This window comes from Mesocricetus auratus, unplaced genomic scaffold (assembly GCF_017639785.1).
Source record: "Mesocricetus auratus isolate SY011 unplaced genomic scaffold, BCM_Maur_2.0 Super-Scaffold_100024, whole genome shotgun sequence".
NCBI lineage: Eukaryota > Metazoa > Chordata > Mammalia > Rodentia > Cricetidae > Mesocricetus > Mesocricetus auratus.
Genome location: NW_024429205.1, coordinates 13,538,607 through 13,561,452, shown reverse-complemented (window position 1 = coordinate 13,561,452; position 22,846 = coordinate 13,538,607).

Genomic DNA, 22,846 nt, shown 5'->3' with positions numbered 1-22,846 from the left:
GCAGAAGAAAACTGCACATACCACTTGAATTTGGAAGATCCCATTTTTTAACTAAACTATGTGGTTACATTCTTCAAACACAGCTGGCAGGGTTGGGCTTCCAAAAGTGCTATTTTGGTGGCACTGTGGGACTCTCTAAGGGATGAAGACTTTTACAGTCTGGCTTGGTGCTTGAAGTAAATACTTAGGAGGAGAGAAACTACTTGAATGAGCATAGCTTTGGGGTTGTGAATGACAGGGCTAGCCAAAGCCTTTTTAGGGGTGAAAGTGTGGAATAGAACTCCATACCAGTTTCTGAAGTGGCAATAATAGTTGGAAGTAACCTTAATGTGTTTGATGTGTGACAGATACACATGAGGAGAGCAGACAGTAAAGACTTGAAGCGGGTGGGAAAGCCATCACATTCATGCAGGTCTTAAAAATATTATTTCTCTAACTCCTAGGTTCTACATCTAAAAAATATCCTTAAATTCTTGAATATGTTGGGGACATCACAGTCAAACAGTGCCATCACCAGGCATCTTTTGGGTTCCAGAGACTGCAGGTATAAAGAGAGTCCATACTTGACTGGAATTTTAGGATAGAGAATGAGGAAATGTTACCACAGAACGTTCCTTTCTAACACTTGAAGGGTAGCACTGAGGACTAGGAGTGAAAGGGTGAGGCTTGAAGTCAAGGAAGAATGGAGAAGAGGGGTTGGAGATGTAGAAGAGTGCTGTAACATTTGCTTCACATTAATGCAGCCCTAGGCTCAATTCTGTCTTAGCTACTATTCTATTGCTGTGATGAGATACCATGACCAAGGGAACTTATGGAAGAGAGGGTTTACTGGGCTTCTCAATTCCAAAGGGTTAGGGTCCATGACTGTCATGGTGCAGAGCATGGTGGCAGGCAGGCATGGCACTGAAGCGGCACTGGGATAGCTTGTGTCCTTATCTGCAAGTGGGAGGCAGAGAGTTAATTGGGAAAGGCATGGAATTTTGAAGCTTCAAAGCCCATCCCTACTGACACACCTCATCCATCAAGGTCATACGTCCTGATCTTTGCCAAAGAGTTCCACCAACTGGAAACCAAACTTTCAAGTATATGAACTGTTGGGGACCATTCTCATTCAAACCACTACAAATGCCCATAACTTGAGGTGGAGAAGGAGAGAGGGAAGAAGACAGAGATAGATAGATAGATAGAGATAGAGATAGAGATAGATAGATAGATAGAGAGAGAGAGAGAGAGAATTCAGAAAGAGAGACTGCAACTCTTAGAGAGATATTCAGAAGGAGTAGGAACTAAGATCCATATCCCTGCAAACTTTTGGAAAGAAGCTGTGGAGCTTGGAGCAATTTAGATAAACTTTCAGCACATAATAATCAGAACGCTCTATGAGCACAAGAAAAGATATTCCCATCCTTGTGTGAATTGGTCTTGACTTCTGAACCCCATATTACCCTTAGAAAATATTTGAGGTTCCCTGCAGTAATCTCAACAAGCCTACATACATTTAGAAAATGTACGCCATTTTGTAAAAGGGCTCTTCCTGTTCAAGGCACTCTGAGTCCTGACAACATGTTAAAGATGACGGCAAGGATGTTGTAGCAATTGGAAGGCCTCCGAAGTGGGGAAAAGATCTGCCTCCAAGAGTAAAAGGTTGAATGATTGTTAGGCTGAGGGCCAAGGATATGGGGAACGATTCTGCCAATTCTCCACTCCCCCTCCAAGCGCTCCAGCTTCCCAGCTGCCGCCAAGACACATTTTATTTTTTCTGACATGAAATATGTATATAATTCTAGCCTGATTTTTTAAAACACAAGAGGGTTGATTCTGTTTATGCCTCCCTTTACTCCCACCAAGTACAAACATTGGCCTCCAGCCTGGTGGTGACGACAGAACCTAACAAACAGAATCATAGAGCCAGAATGTAGATGGCTGAGTAAATAGGCCCCCAAATACAAACAGTTTTAACCAGGTAGGTTTGGGAGTGGAGGACCTGGACTAAGAGGCTTGGGCAAATTAACTGTCTGGGAAAACAGTAATAGACAAAGGTTGACTTTTGGCTCTGAGTTTAATACTGTTTGTCTGGTCTCTGCATCTGGACCTCAGGCTTTATAAATCTCCAGGCTCAGATACTGTTGGCTAAAGCAGAAAAAGAGTAGCGTACAGAAATAAGATCTGTTTTACAATGTTTTGTGTACGTTCACTAAACCCAGGGTGTAGCATCTTCACGTGCATATATGGTTCATATAATAAAGGGTATGCAATGTAAATGAAAGGCATTGGGTAATGGAAAATATCGGAGGCCACAAAGGGACAGGTTTGCATTAGAGTTCTTGTGGTGCAAGAAGGCACAGGCACACTGATAAAGGAGGTCACCCTGCTATGCATGCTACAGCTGTTGCCTCATTTCCTTAATCCAGCTGTGGCTGCATGTCAGCTAGGGGAAGAGCATTCAAAAACATCGCTTCTCTTCCAGTAGGCAGGAATCCATGGCATCAGGGATTGAGCATGATTTCTCATGCATCTTACTGTCTGAAAAATCATTACAGATCATGCATTGTTTCTATACTTCTATGAGCAGAGTGGTTCTGTTTTCAAATACTTTGTCCATTCCCAGAAGTTAGCATGCTGTATTTATTTTTTACATACATTTTGAATGAGTAAGTAACAAGTAATAAATGATTACCTTTCTTTGTAGCCTGACTCTGAGACATCACAGGAAATTGTATAAATTCTACATAAGATCTGCTACTAGAGCTTTGTTTTAATCAGGGAATCCTAGAAAGGATGCTTTCTCAGGAAGACACTTATTATGTTACGTGTAGATCCTTCTGTATGTTGCTCTTTTGGTTTCAGACACCAAAAGCATGTTTGTTGGTGTGGTCAGTAACCTTAGAGAAGGAAACGTCATGTGTTTTTCTAGTGGCCCTGGGTAGGCCTTGTCCAAGGAGGGGTTAAATATTTATGGAATTCCATAGGATCAAGGATATTTATTATCTTGGTGTTTGAAACAAGCTGTGTCTCATTTTCTCTACTTTAAATTTATTGAGGACTGGGTGGTAGAAAGGGGGGAGCGAAGATATGAGATTTGGAAAGGGAAAGGAGAATGACTTGAAGTCAAGAGTTAGAGGTAGGAAGGGAAAAGGAGTTAAAGGGAAGAAAGATTACATCTGAAGTGAACATACCCATTTTTCTTGTTCCTATCACTAAACACGGTATTTACATTGAAGTAGACATTATAAATAAAAAGGACCAGCCTCCCCTGTGAGGTTAGTTCTTCTAAAAGCTGGTGCAATTGCAAACATTTAAATTAAGTTTGCCAATGATCCTGGTCATTATTCTAGTATTTGTGTTCCCCCTTTCTCTCTGCTTTTCTTTTCTCAGCCAGAAATCACAGGGCTAGTTTGCCTTTCTGCCCTAGAACAGAAGATAGGATACATGTGACATACCACAGCTGGCCCCAGGTGTGCTCAGAACCTGAAGAGGTTCTTCCTCATAGATGGTGGTTGAAAGCAGCTAACACTTAAAAGAATCAGTACCTCAGTCCATGTACTTGTGAGAAGATGCCTCTGGCTCCATGTGTTAAGTCAGAACATTGTCTCACTAAGATTGGTGGGATTAATTCTCTGCTTTTGTCACCATGCCGCCTTGTGAACCGTGAGATTCATCACCATTCTGCAGTTCCCTTGTGGCCTCCCCTCTCTATCTTGTTTAGATGTCTCAGCTCATTACTATGCTCTTCTTTCTCCAATTGATGTTGGGCTGGTTCCCATGCGCCTGAGTACAAGCTGGAAAGCTTTGGAGCAAAAGTGCTTACTAAATTAAGATGGTATCTCAATAGCAGAAACGGCTTTTCTCAGCCAGGACAAAAGAGCATCCTTTGGCCTTCTCAGCCAATATGGAGGACTACTGAAAAGTTGCAGCCAAATATGACAGATGCTTTATTGGGTGGGATGGCTTAATACTATGGTCCATATATCATAATATTCTCCTCTGAGATGTGTTTTTCCTGAACAACACAGTGTAGAACAGCTTTTCTGCTCCATAATCACAGGGACTGCAATGAGAATGAAAGTCTCTTGATATTTAACACCATCCATGATGTGTTCATGTTCTTAAATACATGATATATTTATCATAAAGAGAAGAGGATAAACACTATGCTTCAACTTCTATCTCTATAATAGGAAATAAGGCCCATAAAAGAGGTCCTTATGCATTTTCATATATATATATATATATATATATATATATATATTGGATAGAACCAATAATTACCATCCATGTGGAGCCTATATCTTCTCATTACTATTCAAATTTTTATAACAGTCTTTGTTCATAGATAAATACCATGTGAAGGTTTAAATTTCTTCTCTGCCTGATATGATTATGACTCTTTAACTCGAGACAATCCTGAAATTTTAAAACTCTAAATACAATCTTTTCACCCCAAACTCCTTGCATGGTAATCTAGACACTTGTCTTAAGGTTATCAAGAATAAAGCCATGGGAATTTTTCTAGAAACATCTAAGAGAAGATCCACAATGACTCTTCAAAAAGTAGTTAGGTTAAAACCTGCTTATTAATTTCTGTTACTACATCTCATGGGTTTGTTTTCATTATCTTCATTATCAAGAGGGAACCTTGGGTCTCATTCAAGAGAGAGCACAGGGCTGAGAATTTGCAGACAGTATGTCTAGACATCACCATCCTATATTTCCTCTTTAACCCAGTTGTATTTTGGTTTGTTTTACTTTTTCTTCTCTCTCCTGTAGTCTATTCATTTATAATAAGGGGTTCAACCAGATTATTTCTAGGGGTTCTTATCACTTTGAGTATTTTATAATTTATTGTCCTGGAATTAGACAGAAGGTGAGTACAAAAGTTTGTGGCAATAGCAGTGGATTTTCTGGAGACCAAGATTCATACCTTGCTGCCTGTGTTTCCATTCAGGACGAGGGTTTTTTTATATCACTCCCAGCTAATCTTGGACCATCTTGCAATCCACAAAACTGACCCACCATGAGATGTCCTGGCTCCATCTCCCTCCTACCACCCATATTTCCTAAGTCCTTCAACTTGTCTGTCATGAACATGCTTCTGAGCTGGGTACTTGTTTACTCAGAGTTTCAGTCTTCTGGGAATTCTCATTCAGGACTCTCTGTTCTGCGTTCATGTCTCTCTGCTCTCTGGGCTCTTGGCCTCCTCGCTGATTATTCTCTTGTATGGCTCCTTTCCCTTTATGGCGCCTCGTTTTCCTTTGGTTCACATTGCTTGTGTCAGTGTATTTAAGCTCAGGACTGGTATTTCTGGATCGTTTCTAACAAACTGTTTACTTATTTCCCTCCCTTCTTTCTCTCCTTGTTAGATCATTTGAGTTTTCCCATCATTTCATTCCAGCAGCAATTGCAGAAAATTTATCAATGCAGCTTAAGCTTTTTCCATTTGTTTACTGGAAACTTCCTTCTTACTCCAAATCATCCTATTCTCAGGCAGAGACACTTTCTATGGGATAGCTCCTAAATACTGAAATTTCTCCATAAACAGGAACAGTAAATGTCTAGTGTGATAGGCAGAACTTGGAAAATGAATGGTTCCTTTTTGGAAGTGTCCTGACAAAATCCCCCGACTTTGTGACTAGAATGATAGTTTGTGTCATGCCACATGGTACAAAAATTAATCAGCATTGTCCACAGAGACAGAAACAATTCACAGGGAGAGGGAAAGAGGAAGGTAGAGGAAGTTGCAGATACAGAGGTGGGTGTTGTGATTTAGGCTCACTCGATTATAGAGACTAAGAAATTCCAAATCTTATAATCTGCTGTCTGCAAACTGGGAGTATTAGTTTGACAGTGAGGGTATTAATAGTATAATTTCTAATGGATGAAAGGAAAAGGATAACCTAGTTTATAGTAAGGCATTGAGAACCCAGTCTTTCCCCTTCTACTTCTTTGCTGTATTTAGGTTCTCTAGGAACTAGATGAAGTCCATGTGCTTTCAAGTGAGCATCAGTTCCAAGTGAGCCCACCATGTCAGATGCTCAGAACATCTGAAACGACTCTAACAGTCATGTGGAGAAATAACATCGCATTTAACATGGGCACTCTGCTTCCCAATTAGCTTGTATTGTGGATTTCATCATCTCACTAGAGTTGATAAAAAGATCATCATGGTGGGCCAGAGCTGGTCATGATCCTTCAAAGGCAGAGCTTTTCCCCTAGCTTACCGTTTGAAGTCAGGGGGAATTGCTGTGCCAGGCTTGACATGCTATTGCCAGTGTGGAGACAGAGGGCCATGTAGAAACTCCACAGGGCACCAGGAACCTCATAGAAGAGCCAGCAAGTAGCCCCTGGCTAATATCCAGCAAAGAAACAAGGACCGTATTCCAATCAGCAACTGGAAGGAGATAAATTTGGCTAACGATCTAAACGATCTTGGAAGCAGTTTCTTCCCCAGAGCTTCCAGATGACAGCCCTGCCTGGCCAAAGCATCACTTTTTCCCTTGAGACGCAAAGAGGAGAACCCGGTTACCATGTGCCTGGACCTCTGACCGCAGAAACTGCAAGATGATGCATTTGTTATTTTAAGCTGGTAAATTTATGGCATTTTCTTGCTCAACAATGGACAGCTAATAACCCCAAATATTTTGCTACTTTGGTACATCTGTTTTCCTGACTCTGATTTCCATGTCCACAGAATGGAAATCTGTTGGGTCACTGAGCTAATGGCATTTCAAACCAAAGAACTCCTAAGCACCAAAGTTAGAGGGAACCACCAATTAATCTTTTAAATTATTACAGTTCATTATGAAAATATTTCTTTATTTGAAAAGAACTGCAAGAGACTGGCATAGAATTCCCCCCAACCACTAGTGAATTAAAGTCTCTCACCCATACAGGAGTAGGTTGAAAATGGGTGTAAATGGTTTTACCAGTCACAACTTTCAATGTATTTTCAAAGTAAATTTAAAAGAGTAATATCTGTTTGCAAAGATCAAAAGTAGAGACTAGACTAAAGCAAAATTAGATAATAAATAATAGAATAAAATACAGTAAAAATAGACCAAGATCTGAGTATGTAAATTCAGTGATGGCTATTGCTTTTAGAAACAAGGTAAATTTGGTTGGTGAAATTAAAAAACTTAAAAGATAAATTATATTTTCATTCTGAAAATCTTTAATTTTAAATTGCTAAAGACAACTAAGAGAAGACTGTGGTCAATAAGTTGACTAACTGAAATAGGTTTTTGCATCAAATTTCTCTGAAGTTTTGAAACTCTCAAAAGGCATCTGGCCTTAAGATCAGTGATAAATCCCTTCAAGCCAGTGTGCTGACTCACACCTGTAACCCCAAGAGACTCAGACAAGAGGCAGTAGGCATACCACACATTCAAAGGAACCTCAGATACTTAAGTGTTATGTAATAAATAAAAGCCAGCCTGAGCTACAGAGTGAGAATCTGTTTCAAAAAATCAATTAATCAATCAACCAATGAAACTTTATTTTATGCATGGAATTGGGATGGTGTAGTTCAGTAAGTATTTCACTAGGGGAAAGTTCTGAAAATGTCAGAAACAAATGGTGGAATTCAGTAAACTGAAGAATTTAGCTGAGGTTTTTATATCTATTCATCTCTCAAAGAATTGCAAAATCTTAGGTATCAGAAACTGTTATTGTACCAAGGAAATTTATGAAAAATGCTATCATTGTTATATTGGTTGTGTTGGGAATCAGAATATAGTGTAGGCAAACTTGTAGCCCGTGTTTTTCAGGAACGAAGGAAGGGTGGTAGATGCCATCCACAAGAGTGGGGCTTTGAGAACTTCGGATTGTAAATAGAATTCTTAATTGGTCTAAATAATTAAAACTTGGAGTCAGATATAGAGGAAAATGCTGAGAGATCAGAGAGAAGGAGCAAACCAAAGTCACCTTTACCTCATTAGCTTCCCAGTGGAAAAGAGAAGGAGTTTCTATTTTTTTCCTGCTTATATTCTCTCTGCTCAGCCAACTCACTTCCTGACCTCTATGGTTAGCTAGCGGCAAGTTCCATCCTCTGATCTTCAAACAAGTTTTATTTGTACAAGCAAGATATCACCACAACAGACAGTAAAGTTCATCATGATTTTGTTCAGTAGTATTCCAAAGGAAGTTTCTAATGGAAAAAGGCAAGGTCTAAATGCCCCCCAAATAAATATCTTACCCTAAGTTTTCCTAACTGAGGCCATGGTATTCTCTGTAAATCCAGTGGGGCAGAGAGTAAATGGTATCAAAGAAGCTGGCTAGCCCAATGTTTTGGGTTGGTTGGATAGGTTTTACTCTTTCTAAAATTTAAGCTTATTCTTAAGACTTCATTCTAGCAGTGCTGAGACCTAGAGGGCAAGTGGGAAGCCATTGCCTCCTCAGTTTGAGTTCCTGCTCTTTAGATGGTTTTGTTACTTCAATGGTGAGTTGTAGTAAAGCAAGGCTATCCTCAATGATCTTTTCCATGTGTTCTTACCATCTCATGCCATCTTCCATTTCATAGCAGAGTAGGAAATCATGGCCCATTGTGGCTGCCTCACCTTGAAGGCTTAGACCTCCAGAAATGTGAACCAAAATAAAACTCTTTACTTTATAAATTACTGTGTATTGGATATTCTGTCATAGCAACAGAAAATAGGCCAAGATATGATGTTAAATGGATGAGGACAAGGGAATAAATGAGTCCAGGAATATAAATAGTGTTGGGTCTAATGAGGTAGAGCAATGAGGAAAGAACTCTGGGTAGAGAAATGAAAGTAGGAATATGACAGCAATGTTAGAGGAAAATCCAACACATTTCTCAGTTAAAATGTCCCTAGTTTAATGATACCTTCAAAATAGGTGCTTGAGATAAACAAGATAAAAAAGAACTTTAACAATGCAGTTGAAGTTCCTAGGAAAACAATGAATCTTTACAGTCAATCGCAACTAATAATCTGATACAAGCTACAGTCACACACACACTGCTTTGCAATAGTTCATGTCATTTTCATGTATTTTGAGAAATTCTGTTAATTTTATAGTGTTTATTTATTCAACTAATATCATCAGGTACCATTACTAGGATAATTTCCATTTAGAAAGAAGGAAACCAAATGTCTGAGTTTATATAATATTTCCAAATCATACCAGCTGGTAACCATGATAGCTCAACTTAAACCTCTTTCCCTTTCCCCAGAACCCAAGTAACTCTTACCCTTCCTAATTTACATGGGTCATGTGGCTAAGACAACTTAATTCTGCCCCCATGGTAGGCTTCCATCCTGCTTCCCAACATGCAGCTCTGGAAGCTGCTTAAGACTTCAATTGTCTTCTCTGGATACTCTTCATTGGACAAAGAGTCATGAGTCAATGTTTCGGGAGAGCAAATTAAATACTCATTTGCTTACTGTGCCAATGGAGAGCATCTCTGATTTTTTTGAGTGAAAGACCATAAGAGAAACGGGAGAAGGCTTGATAGATGGTGGGAGAGATTGGGGGAAGGGGAAGAAGATGATAGTTCCAGGAATATGGAGAAACTTGGAGCAAGGCCCAGAATGTGGAATGGGAGCTAGGGAGTGAGACATGAAGAAAATAGGGGAGGTGATAAAGACAGACTCAAAGTATAAGGAGGCCTTGAATGTCAGGACAGGAAATCTGAAATTGATGGTGGAGGGATGGAGAAGGCAGAGAGATATTTAGGGAAGATGGGAATCATGCTATCATGGGAACCCTGGAGACTCGTCTTGGGCATCAGAGTCTGAGCTGGCTGGGGCTTGGGGGAAGGAAGCACTGTGAAGGGAAAGGAGGATTTCCAACTCTCCTGTGCCTCACACATAGATAAATAAAGCAAATAAGGACCATAATGAGGAAATAAATGTCATAAAAATGTTTGATAGCAGATGGGACATACAAACATGAAGAGATGCCAATAGCCTCCAGCCAAGAGCAACAAGGAAAAGAGTTTAGTCTACATGACCTCAAAGCTCTGCTCCAAGTTGTATATTCTCTGATTTCTCCACTTTGGTTCAATTGAATTCCACCGGCATTTTTCAGCCACTGCCTATGTAGAAAACACCATGTTACGCAGTATTGAATATAGATTTGCATCCCTAATCATAAAGAAGGTACATTTGTGTCAAGTAGAATAGCCTGAAAAATACAGGCAATGTCAGAGCCAGTAAGTCCCTGCAAGATTTTGGATGTATTGTAAGCCCTAAAGGAAAGGTATGGAAATTTAAGGAATCAATGAAGGTCATGGTTTTAGGGCAAGGCAGGGAAGGATAACAGAATATAGTAGGTACAGAAAAACACATGTTTCAAGAGTTTAAACAATGCTCTAGGAAGCCTGGAGAGGTAGCTCCATGAGTAGAGCATTGGCAGCACAAATATGAGGATAAAAGTTCAAATCCACATAGAGCTGGACGTATAGCCCAGCCCTCCTACAGAGATGTGTGAAGTAAAGACAAGAATCCCTATGAGTTTGTGGGCCTGTAACACAAATAATTAAAGACCCAGAGACAGATATTGGGGTCACACTGATGTTCATGGAAGCAAAGTAGCCAGCCACTGGCTCTACCACTAGCTCAGACTGAAACAGGTGATCTACCCATGAGCTTTTTACCAGGTGTCAAACTGCTGCCTCTCCTCAGTGTGGCTGGAAAATGAATGCCTCATACTGGGACTTTGCTCCTCTCTTATGCAATTCCATAATGTTGGGATTAGAGGTGTTATATATAATTCTCCTTTAGACTGATTTACTCTTGGGTAGATCTGGGTGGCCTTAGATGCACAGATATCCATCTGTCTATTAATCTTGAGTCCTAGGATTAAAGGTGCGTACTGCCACCTTCTAGCTTCTGGCTGCTAGGATTAAAGGTATATGCATGGATTCTATGTCTTGTGGCTGACTTTGATTTTCTGAGTCCTCAGTCAATCTTCACTAAATCACAAATAATATATCACTAAATGGGCCAGTTAGTCTGTCATGCACAATAACAAACAACAAATAGTCTCTATCTTTGGTAAGGTGGAAGGTAAGGATGGGCATATAAAATTGTCCTTTAAGCTCCACCTGCATACCTTGACACTGACTAACTCATGCTCACATATATTAATACATGAACATGAAACTTGGCTTGTTTTTGGCTGACAGAAATGATGGCTGTTCTAGCCACCACTTGGTAATCTCCAAGAGTGAAAGTGAGCAGCAAGTTCTCCTCTGAAGGCATTGGGCTCCATCATGGTGTCATGTCAGGCTCTGTCTTAGCTGACTTGAGTGGTATTTCTCTGTGACTTTGAAGAATTGAGTTTCTGATTGATAGCAATATACATGGTAAGGAAGTATGAGAGACTGTCTGATTTGAGAGCGTCTCTCAGCTAAGGACAAGAAGGATGACAGACCTTTTCAGTTCCAAGGATCCAATTTCCACCAGCAAGAAGACAGGAGGAGTAAGAAAGGCCCAAAGTCCAGACAGGAGACTAAGGGGGTATGCAGAGTGCTGTCCTCTGAGACCCTGAACAGGGAATCTAGTAAATCAATTGATTCCAGCCCCAAAGAGAAATGATGAGGTTATAGGAGATGTTTTTAAAAGTCACTAAGTTTGAAGTAATTTGTTTCTCGGCCACAGAAAACTAATATTGTCACTATCAGATGAAGGTGGAAATCTGAGACATGTTGGGAGTTGGTAGAAGAAAAGACAGAAAAGTTTGCTTAGGGTGGGCCACGTTTTCCTGTTAATTTAAAATCTATATATTGGGTGGGGTCTGGTTCACATTCCAGCTAAAGGAAATTCTTCACAGACAAGGCAACACTGGGGGATACCAAGTGATTTGCTGTATTCTGGGTGAATGTTGATAATGCTTGAGGAGCAAATAGAGAATGGAGACATAGAAGCAGGTGAGGCATTTATACTGTCCCCCAACCCCAAATTTTACCTGCCAGAGTAGCTGTCCATTTAGTCCTACTGCTGCGATTTCCTATGTGGTGACTGCTCTTTTCCTACTTGCTGAAGCCGGTTCATTTTAGGAGATGGAAAGCAAAAGGCAGTAGTGAAATATAGGGATACCACAAAATTCTGTAAGTTTGAAATAGAAGCTCGAAACCACCTGATTTTGCAAACCCCATGATTTATGACTCACTCCTGTAGGGTTTATGCATATATTTACTTGAATATATTTAACAACAAACTTCTTGCTGATATAAGAAGATTGAATTGTTAGATCATGTCATTCATGAAAAGAATTTCTTAGACAGAGCTGTAACTTAGTTGAATTGCGACTTCCAGAGATAATAGGTACCTTTATGATTGCCAATTTAAAATATGAGAAAATGACTAGGAAAGGCCTGGGATCCCATAATATTCAGGAGGCTGAGACCAAGTTCAGAAGCTTCCCTGGACATCAGAGCTAGTGACAGCTTGGTGACTTGGTAAGGCCAAGTCTTTCAAAAAATTTTTAAATGTACCAGAGAGGCTAGAGTGCAACATAGCTTGGTGATTGAGAGAACACTGACCTATCATGTGAGAGGCCATAGGTTTAATCCATAGTGTGAGTAGAGGGGGAAGGAGTGATTACCTGCTGCATGAGCTAGCTTGTTGGAGCCCATTCCTTAGGAGGGGATGCCATGATCAGCCTTAATGTAGAGGGGAGGAGCTTGGTCCTGCCCCAACTTAATGTGCCAGCTCTCCATGGGAGCCCTTACCTGTTGGGAGGAGTTGATGGAGGGGTGGAAGAGGGTGAGCCAGGGAGGGGGGGAAGGAAGGGTTAGGCGGGAGAACGTTGGTTGGAATGTAAAATGAAATTTAAAACAAAGTACTTGGAGAAGAGAAAATTATATAAGTAGGTTTAAGATTTTATTCCCCTGACTCAGAACATTCAAAACAAATTATCAGGCAGTGTAGACACACAGATACAATTTCCTAGATTAGAATGCTACAGTTGGTCCAGGTCAACAACCATCCACCCATTACACACAGATGGAAAGACTGGACACTGAGATAGAGATAATGTAACACTTCTCTCTGACACTGAGATGGGTAAATGAGGCCCCTTGCACCCCGCTGTCAGCTCTGTCAAAGGCTCATCTTTTAACAAATGATGAATGGCTACTCTAATAACAACTGCCTCTGAGAAGCATTCCTGGGAAAGAGTATTAAAACCACAATCAAATGTTCATGTAGCTCCCCATGTCAAATACAGCCAGTCATTCATGTGTGGGCTTTAGCCAGAAGTCCAAATCCTTAGATGGACCATTGAGTGGCTAGTTCTCAGAATGATTTTCTTGTCCTTGACATCTGAGAAAGAAGGGCATGGACCCATTGGAGGCACAGTGTTATGAAAGTGGCCATTCCATCAATTGTTAGCAACTTATATAAAAAAATACAATTACGACTTAAGCTGCCTTTGGTGGAATATATTTTATTTATAATTGAAAACAAATGTATCCTGAACTCTATGGCTGTTTTTAAACCTCCATGGCTCTAACTCTTATCTTATTATTTTTCCATTAATTAAAAAAACATGGGCTGGGACTTATTTGCAATTATTTAATGGGGGATTTGAAACAGACTTTGTTATGTCGTGTTTGCCCTGCAGCACCAGCTCAGTGTTGGCCATTGTGATTTTTGTCATAAACTCCTCTGATGCACTAAGTTAGTGAGAAAAGATGTAAATGCACTTTGGCTTCTATTATTTGAAAAGAAGAAACATTTAGACTCATCAAACACTTCCCTTCCCTTAGTGTAACAGGAAGGCTCCCAGTAACTATGGCCAGCTGACCATTTTAATCTTGGTGACTTTCCTAAGAAGACTTGCCTCTGTTTGTCATTAAGTAGAGTGTTGAGGGCTTTGAACTGCTGAGAGTATCATGTCTGTTTTAAACTACTTGCAGGCATCAAAGGTCCATGGCACTCTATTTTTTGCCTTAGATTATATTTTATCACAATATACTGAGAATATTTTATTTTAGAAAGACATTCTATAGTTACATAATTTGATGTATACCTTTCAATGCCTGAAGATAGAAGATAGAAATAGATAGAAGATAAAGAAAGTAGATAGAAGGGATCTGGCCCCAATTCCTAGTTAGATGTGACATCTGAGAGTTACTTCATATTCCTGGATCTTAATTTTAACATCTGTTAATAAACTCTGAGAGCAAATCTGGCCCTCTTTGGAGGCTGTAGAGGACAGCAGTAGGTAAGCTTAGAAATCTGCCATGATTGTCCTTGAGGTTAGGATCATGAAAACAAATGTCTTTCTTACCATTGATTTGCGTGGCTTACCTTCAAAAGAGTTAAAGATAGATGTCAAGTGCTCAACAAACTGTCTTTGAGTTGTTTCATGGTATGAAGGTTTATTGGTTTATCATTTAAGATGACTATGCAGAAAGTATTCTCAACTCAGCTCTGGAGGATTCATGTATCTTCGAGGGAAGTACCTAGTGTTTAAAATGATGAGATGCTGGAGTACCTCATATCTCTAAGTATCTTTTCCCATATTCCCCTCTATTGGCTTTTCTTAACTGTTGCCAAGATGAGCTAAGGCCTCCCTTCGCTGCTGTATTGTCTTATGTTGTGACTGTCATTCTCATGGAAAACTGAAGGTACATCTCTGAGCTTCTTGAGTTTTAGCTAAATACAAATACAATGTAATCACTTCATGATTTTTAGCTAAACACAAACATAAAGCATACATACATAGGAGACAGTGACTGGAATGTGTTGATTTCCAGGACCCACACCATAGAAAGAGAGAATAGACTCTAGCACGTTCTCCTCTGACTGCATATGAATTGTGACATAAGCCACCCCTGCCGTCCTCATAAAGCAAAACGTTACAAATTTAAAACATGCATTATATCTTTCACTTGGCCTAGTGTGCCAGTAGGAGATGTTAATCCAGGGGGAGGTCCTGGAAGAAGGACAGATAAACCACAGAAAGGACAGAAGTTCTAAAGTAAATACTGAGACTCTAAAGAGTCTGATAGAGGAGAAACAAAATAGCATTGCATTTCAAAAAGGCCAAGTGGAGAAAAAAATCACCCAGTGGTCCACTTACAATTAAGTCTCTATGTCCAAAATGCATGGCATATACGATCCTATTGAATCTGGATGCTGCCTTTCTGGCCACGTTGTTTACTCTGTCATGCGCCGCTCAAACTCAGTAGATTTGTGTGCTCTACAGGCAAAGGACCAGAAATGTCCCGATCCTCTGAAGGTGCAGTGTTTTGATGTCTTCATACTTTTGTGTGTGCCATCTCACACCTTGCATGTTGGTCCACTTCCTGTTTTCCCTCACTTCAGAAACTCTGAATATTGTGATGTAAGAATTCCAAGACTCTTTTCTCTGCAAACCATGAGCTCTTTGAAGCAGTTTTGTGCTGTTTTATTCCTGTTCTTGAAAAGTCAGTCATCTGTTTGCAGACTATGTCCTATTAAAAGAATTTAGGATCATCTATATCCAATAGAACTTCTGTGATGACATGGATATTCTGCATTTGTGCTGTCCAATCAAGTATCCTTTAAGCACAGGGATTTTTGAACACTTGAGCTATGGCCAGTCGGGACAGAGAGACTGCTCAGCAGACACTTGCTGCCTAGACGGATGTCCTGAGGCACATATAGTGGAAGACAAGAACCAGCTAGAGCTCTTCTTTGGCTTTCGATTCTAGTGACATATATGCATAAAACCACATACATGTGTATAAGTATAAATAAACAAATGTGACAAAACTTTAGAAGTATGTTACTAGTGCTACTGTGAAGCTAAAATAACTATTACAATTAAGTTAGATATAGTATGTGAGTGATGTCTATCACAATGGATATGGCAGATCCTGAGAGAAGGATAGCTAAAATGTTTTTAAGAAATAGTGTTCAAGTTCTAGAACATGTGGGTTGCTACAAACCACACAGAATGACATTTTGGATGTGAGATGATATCACCCTTCCTACATTTCTTCGTTATATGATATTGACCTTGGACGTTAGAAGATACCAGCATGAATAGATTCTGCTTTCTCCTTCTGATTGTGTTTATTCTTAAATGACTGACACACTCTCGTTGGTTCCTGTAAGAAGGATCCTTTCCCAGAAAAAGAAGACTTGGGAATAGAATCAAATGAAGTGATGAGGGATGAGGAGTGAATGAGTTGCTTGGGGTCGGCTAAAGTGGCTGTCCTAATATGAGGCAATGTAAGGCCCCTCTCCAGGGTGGAGTCATCTTGCCTTGAGCCCAGTCATTCCTACCAGGCCAGGGAAGATACAGGGCAGCCAGGGAGACAGAGCATGTCTGGGTCTGGATGGAAAGAGATCACTGCGGGGTCACCCGCTGGAACAAGCTGAAACTGAGCACAGCTGGAGGTCACACTCCATGCTTTCCAGATGCCTCTCTGGAACAAGCTCCCATGGCCTCTCTACAAAGGAGGTGCTTGAAATAGAAGTGAAATCCTCACAGCTCCACAGCCATGTAACTGGCTTTCCAGAGCCACAATATTATATTAAAGGTATTCATGAAGGAGGACCCCAGGGGTCATTATCTTAATGAATCCTCGCTATTACTTAGGAAGCGCCATGGGTTCTCTGGCTTAGATAGCAATTTTGCGCAATTATTTTACAGAACGATGGACCATAGCATTCATTAAAATGCCAATGAAGTAAGTGTAAATAAAAACAAGATTCCTGAGTGGTGTTGTTCTTCGATTCCCACTTGTTCCATCTCACATCAAGAACCTGACAACCAGGGAAGCAAGAATAAAATGTTCCAGATCATATGTAGCGTTTGTGGCAGATCGAGGCAATTATAGGGCAGAGGGCCTAGAAGAAGAGCTCAGAGCTATCCTTTAAAGGGCCTATCCTGTCCATCTAAATTATCATCAGCAATGTTGGAAGTGATTGGTCTGTGTAATATTTAAATACCATGTCAACAGATGACTTTCTCCAGTCACCATTATATTTCATAAGAAATTTTGTGTTCTTTATTTCAAGCCCAGAATGGCAGTAGATCTTGATTCACTAGGATGACCTCCTCAAAAATAGAATCTATAGGGACCTGGAAAATGAGCACAAATGATCTATACTCTCTTGGTCAACCCAAATACTATTTTGGGGTAACCATGATAGGACTAACAAATCCTCAGAGCATCTATGATTGCCTGCATAAGATAAATCAGTCAGCAATTCAGCATGGATGGGCCCTACCCTTAGCTGAGAGGATTTTGATAGTTGATGGCTTCTGAGGGGAGGGAGAGGTGATTTTCTTTAAGGGTAGAGTCTCTGGTATATTACCATGCCTACTTCAGTGAATGACTTTATACCCTATGAGATTTTGGACTGCATAAAGTGGACTCTGAGTGTAGTAGTAATAGTAATAATAATAATAGTAATAAAATAATATAGCATAAAGTAAGGAGATGGAGGAGTCATGATGAGTAGAAAGATTAATATGTTCAAAATAAATTATATGCATATATAAAATTCTCAACGGATTAAAGATACTATATTAAAAATAGTCTTTGAAGTGAGGAGGCCTAGGTAACCTATTGAGCCTTGGGCTGAAGATCATTATTCATCCCGAGTATACATATGGACTTTGGACTCCCATCCAACAATGTGAGATTCACTCTTACCCTGAACTCTTGGGGGAGGGTCTAGGCCCTGCCCTGGATGAAATTACAGACTATGACACTCCCATGGAGGGCCTCACACTCCCTGGGGAAATGAGGGGATAATGGGGGACTAGGGGCAGGGCACGGGAGGAGGGGAGGGATAGGGAGAGGGACCTGGAGCTGACTTGTGAAGCAACCTTGTTTCTAATCTAAATTTAAACTTAAAAATAAAAAAGTCTTTGAAGCAATGTATTAAAACTTAGCCACAACTGCTTAATGTAGCTTGATTCAACAAAGGATTCGTCACACAGAGGTAAGAACTATGGAACTATGGTGACTGCATTTTCCTGGTTTGGAAATGAAGAAATGAAGTAAGTACAGTTGATTTGCTCTGAATAAAGCCATTGTTTCCAGCACTTCTCAAATAAAACGAATATGGTGGTATTTTTTGGTAAAGACACTATTACACAATCTGTATCTACAGTTTTTCCATGCATCCTCAACAAGGGCACTGCCTCTTAGAAGAAGTGGGGTTCTGACTTAGAGCATCTTAGGATACAGGAACGATCGATCACTTTCAGTGATGTTAGTAGCATTTGTGTGCAGGTGGGGCAAGATTAGAACACCATCATCAAAGCTGATGGCAGTTGGCACAACCACACATTCCAGAAGGAATGCAGTCTTGGCATAGACTGGATCTTGTTCAGCCAAATACATGACAAACAGGCTGTTTCATCCCAGGTCCCAGATGAAGCAAACGGCAGTACAACATTTCTGGTTCATTTAAAATGAAGACACTATTTATTATGCTTTCTGTTTTGTTTATTCTCATTGGAATTCTTCATAAATAAAAACAAAAGGAGGACTGTAGAGTTACGAGTATTTGAGCCATCTATGTTGGGGTATACCAGTTGTTCCATATCACTATTTTCCCCAAAGATCTTAATCAAATTCTAGGCCAAGAAATGCCTACGGGAATAAGACCACACACTGCACTTACAAATGTGCTTTAGAGGATGATGGATTGCCTCCTTACAGGAGCTCAGTTCTTAAAGACATCTCATCTCAGTATGGCTTATTTAGATATCTATAGACCATTCAGTCAACAGAGCTCAGAATATCTCCTTCAGTCTGTGTACTTAAAAGTAAATAGATGAATAGTCCACACCATTTTAGTAGGCATATACCATATTTCCTCTAGAGAATTGGGGGTTTATTGCCAAAATGGATGCTTTCTTTAGTAAGCAACACCAGCAGAACCTCCAGGGACAGTTGAGACACTACCTGCTGGAATGATAGGAGTGCTTTAGAGAAACACATTCAGACAAATTTTAAGGGCTATACATAGCACTCAATAACTCAGATGTATAAGACATCCTATGTAACTCAGCTGATTCTGCTCTGTGTGCTTTCCTCTAGTCAAAGGTCACCACCTGTGACCTTTATGTTCAAGGCTTCTCCATGCTATGACCACAGATACCTGCATTTCATCTTAACATTCCTACAGTCATCAATTCTTAATCATGAGTAGGTTTTTAGATAGTTGTTTCCCAGAAAAAAATTTGTCTGTGATCTATGAGTCATAATCATTGGTATGCTGATTGCTGAAGAGAGGGAAAAGAGATTTCACTTTCAATGTCAGGAAAGACAATAGAAGATGAAAACTCTGCACATGTGTCAGGGGAAATATACGATGGGCTCTCTATACAAGTTGGGAGCTGAATTTCAGGTTTGAAGAATTGCCCAGAAACACATATGATTGGAGATGGACTTGAGTCCTGGATTATAGTATTTAACATAGTGGGATTTTCTATTAATGTGGCTTAATTTTCTTCTGATGCCAATCAAAGATATTATGAACAGATAATTCTGACTCTTTCTTCATCAAAGGCAAGCTGGATTTCAAGTGCACCCCACATGCTGGCATTTCTTGAAATAGAAAGAAACAGTCTACACTGTCTACTAAATTTCCTGAGAAAAAGCCTGGTTTTGGAGGTTTGGAATGATGTAGTCAGGACAATAAGATATGCTCAAGGAATGTCATAAAATGTCAAATCTGGAAGATGGTATTTTATAGATGGCCTGAAGATCTCTTGGCCAAGCAACATTGGGTTGGCGGTTTGTTTTTCCTTATCTCACAGGAGGTCTACGAAAAAATAATTCTTAGCACAGGTCTCAGTGGGCCAGTTCTTTCAACCACAGGATCTTGAGGTTTTGACAACACTGATTAAATTTTTAGAAAGAATAGTTCTCAGTGCTGGCTCAGTAAGATGGCCAATTATTTTAGTTAGACAGTATTTGATAAGCACCTATTCTTAAGGGATAAGAAAGCTGAACATGCAAACATGCTTTGCTTGGAGCTCAAGGCCCTCCAGACTCAGATGGCTTCCAGTGAATATAACCAATCATTGACCTGAAAGACAACATAACACGATAGGATCTTCCTGAACAAATTTTTGGGAGAAAATTAGTCAGATAAGTGGCAATGGAAATGCAAACTACAGGTTCTTCACAAATAAGATTTATGAATACCCCATAATGTGAGAAATGTTTTTATAAGGTCAGAATTGAAAGGAAAATCTTTTCCTTATGTCATTATTAAAGAGGCTTAAGTTAGAAGAAGTCAAGTTGAAATGTGATATATCAACTTTTGGGTTCTGAATCTAGGATTATCTTCCTCCCCTATTTGCCCCATCCTTCTTTGTGTTGACTTTCTGGGTTACCCTTAGTGGTTGTTAGTCTCTGTGCAAAGTCACCCTTTGAAGAAACTATCATAACACGTTTAGGAAGTCATTATTTGGTTGCACATGACCTGTTGACCATTATGTAACCTCAGTTGGAATCATGGGTTGTTTTGACTGGGTAGCACTTTATGATAGTAAATAGCAAATGTTCTGGTTTCCCCAGAAAGTTGTTTCCAGTATAAGTAGTTCTATAGCCATAATGTAACTGAGGTTTCATAATTTATCTCTTCCATAATTCTAGGTTGCTGTGTTTTCCCTACATGTCCCTTTGCTATCACCGAGGGTGGTATGAATACCATGTATGGGTGGAAGCAAAGCTACTTTAGGACTCCTGCCACAGACACTTGATAGGAAAGAACAAGAGCCCTAAGTTGAAGGACAGGAATGAGGGACATAGTTTGGGCACTGGTAGAGTGAGAAACTGTAGGAAACTCTTATCAGAAATTCCTGAGATCTCTAAAGAATGATATTTTATTGTATTATGGGGCTCTAAGCTATTATATATGCTATGAAGAGTACAGCATTGGCTATTCTATCAGTCATTCTTTTTGATCAGTATTTTGAGTCCTATTTGTAAAACTAGGATTAATATATAGCAAGCCATTTGTATATTTACCTATATAAAATATATTTACATTTTTACATTAGCAACAGATTCATAAATGTGTGTGTATTAAACCTTTCAGTTTTCTGTTTTGTGAGTATAAATGTAGAATTTATGTTGCATTCTGAAAAAAAAAAACAGACCTTCCCCAAGGCTTTTCTCCATTACCAGACTCAAAAGAGTAATAAAGCAAAAATCCAAAGCAAAAGCAGACAAGGGGCAAATGAGGGCCACTAATGGGTCACACACTTGGGAGACTATGTGTTCATGATTCCTGGACTTAGCATCCTATACCAAAAGCTGCTGTTCTCAAATGCCCCTGCAGCTCCCACAGAGACTTAGCCTCTGCACTCACTCTGGACTCAGCATCGAGCCCTAAAAAAGGCATTTTTTCTGTAAGAACAAAAATCATTGGTCCTGCTTTCATTCACATTCTCCTTATTTTATGACTTGTCACGACCCCCCTGAGGCAGGTCCCACAAAATCCTGGCAGTTGCAAGCTACTTCATAATGCACCTTCTTTCTGTTTGAGTTCTGGGTCAAGTCCAGGAAGACCCTTTATATTCATATGTTGAGTTGTCATGGATTCCATAAAATAGGAATACCCAGAGTCACAGCACAGTTATTCAAGAAAAGTAAGAAGTTTTGCATTCTTCTGCCAGATTGTTTTTAATGAACTGTGGAGGGCCAGTTGTCAGAAATTAAAAAAAAGATAATTGTTTTTTGGCGAGGTCCATGGTGTGAGGATCAAGCAGATGACGAACATGGGAGACAAGTGTGCTCCTAACAAACAGTTCGCCTTCATGGAGAGTTATAAGTGAGATGAGAACTAGGTATGAATAACTCAGGGTGTGACAAGGCAGGAAAGGGGTAGACACATTGAGAAAAAAGGGCATAGCATAGGCCCTCAACAGTGTATTATAATTAGCTCAGTACCCCAAATCAAAAGGCTGAAGGTACAGGCTATGTAAAAATTACTCTGATTTCCCTCTCACTTACTGGGTTCATTGTTCATTCCAAAATTAGGCATGAGTCACTTAGTAATGGGACCACATCTTGAACAGTGGGTGTTAGGTGATTCTATTGCTATGTGAGCATTTCACACAAACCTTGATGGTGTAGGACAACCACTTCAAGTGGTCTTGGTGCGATAAAGAGACACAGAAAACACAGTGATTACTGTATAGCATAACATACAAATTTGCAGCAAATTTTGCTTTTTTATTAGTGGGGAAAAGTGTGCTTTAAAATAGGAATAGATATTGGATAGTGAAACATATATCTCTACCATGGCCATTTAGCCTCCTTATTAATACTGTGAACTGTACATAATTGCATATGCCATTCTTCAGTAATTGACATGGTAGAGTTTGTTTTTTGTAACAGAATCACTACAAAATTTTGGTAAGGCATTTTCACTATGATGCTATAATGGTTGTCAGTAAGAGACAGAGAATTTTAATTCCATTATAATCTTACTCTGCCACCATTGTATATATGGACCATTATTGACCTCAATGTAGTATATATTACTATAGATAGGGAGAGAGTGAGTGAAGGAGGCAAGAAGAAAAGGGAGCGAGTAGAGGGTAGAATGAAGATGTGTTTAGTAGTCCTGCTTACATATAGGAAGACAGTATTAGTCTCTTTCTGTTATTGATCCATTTGTACAAGCACCTAATAATTCTCCCTTGGTAAACATCACACTAAGCCTCGAACCAGGATGCTGCTTTATAGAAGCAAGAAAATAACCTCACTCAAGATCAGTTCTCTTCCTTACAGTCTAATGAAATACAGTGAAGGTGAGGCATTTGATTTGAACAGCATGGTAGCATGCTCTTCTCCCATGAGTCACAAGTGCTGAATTATTGGAGAAATGTTCATGTAGAAGGGCCACTA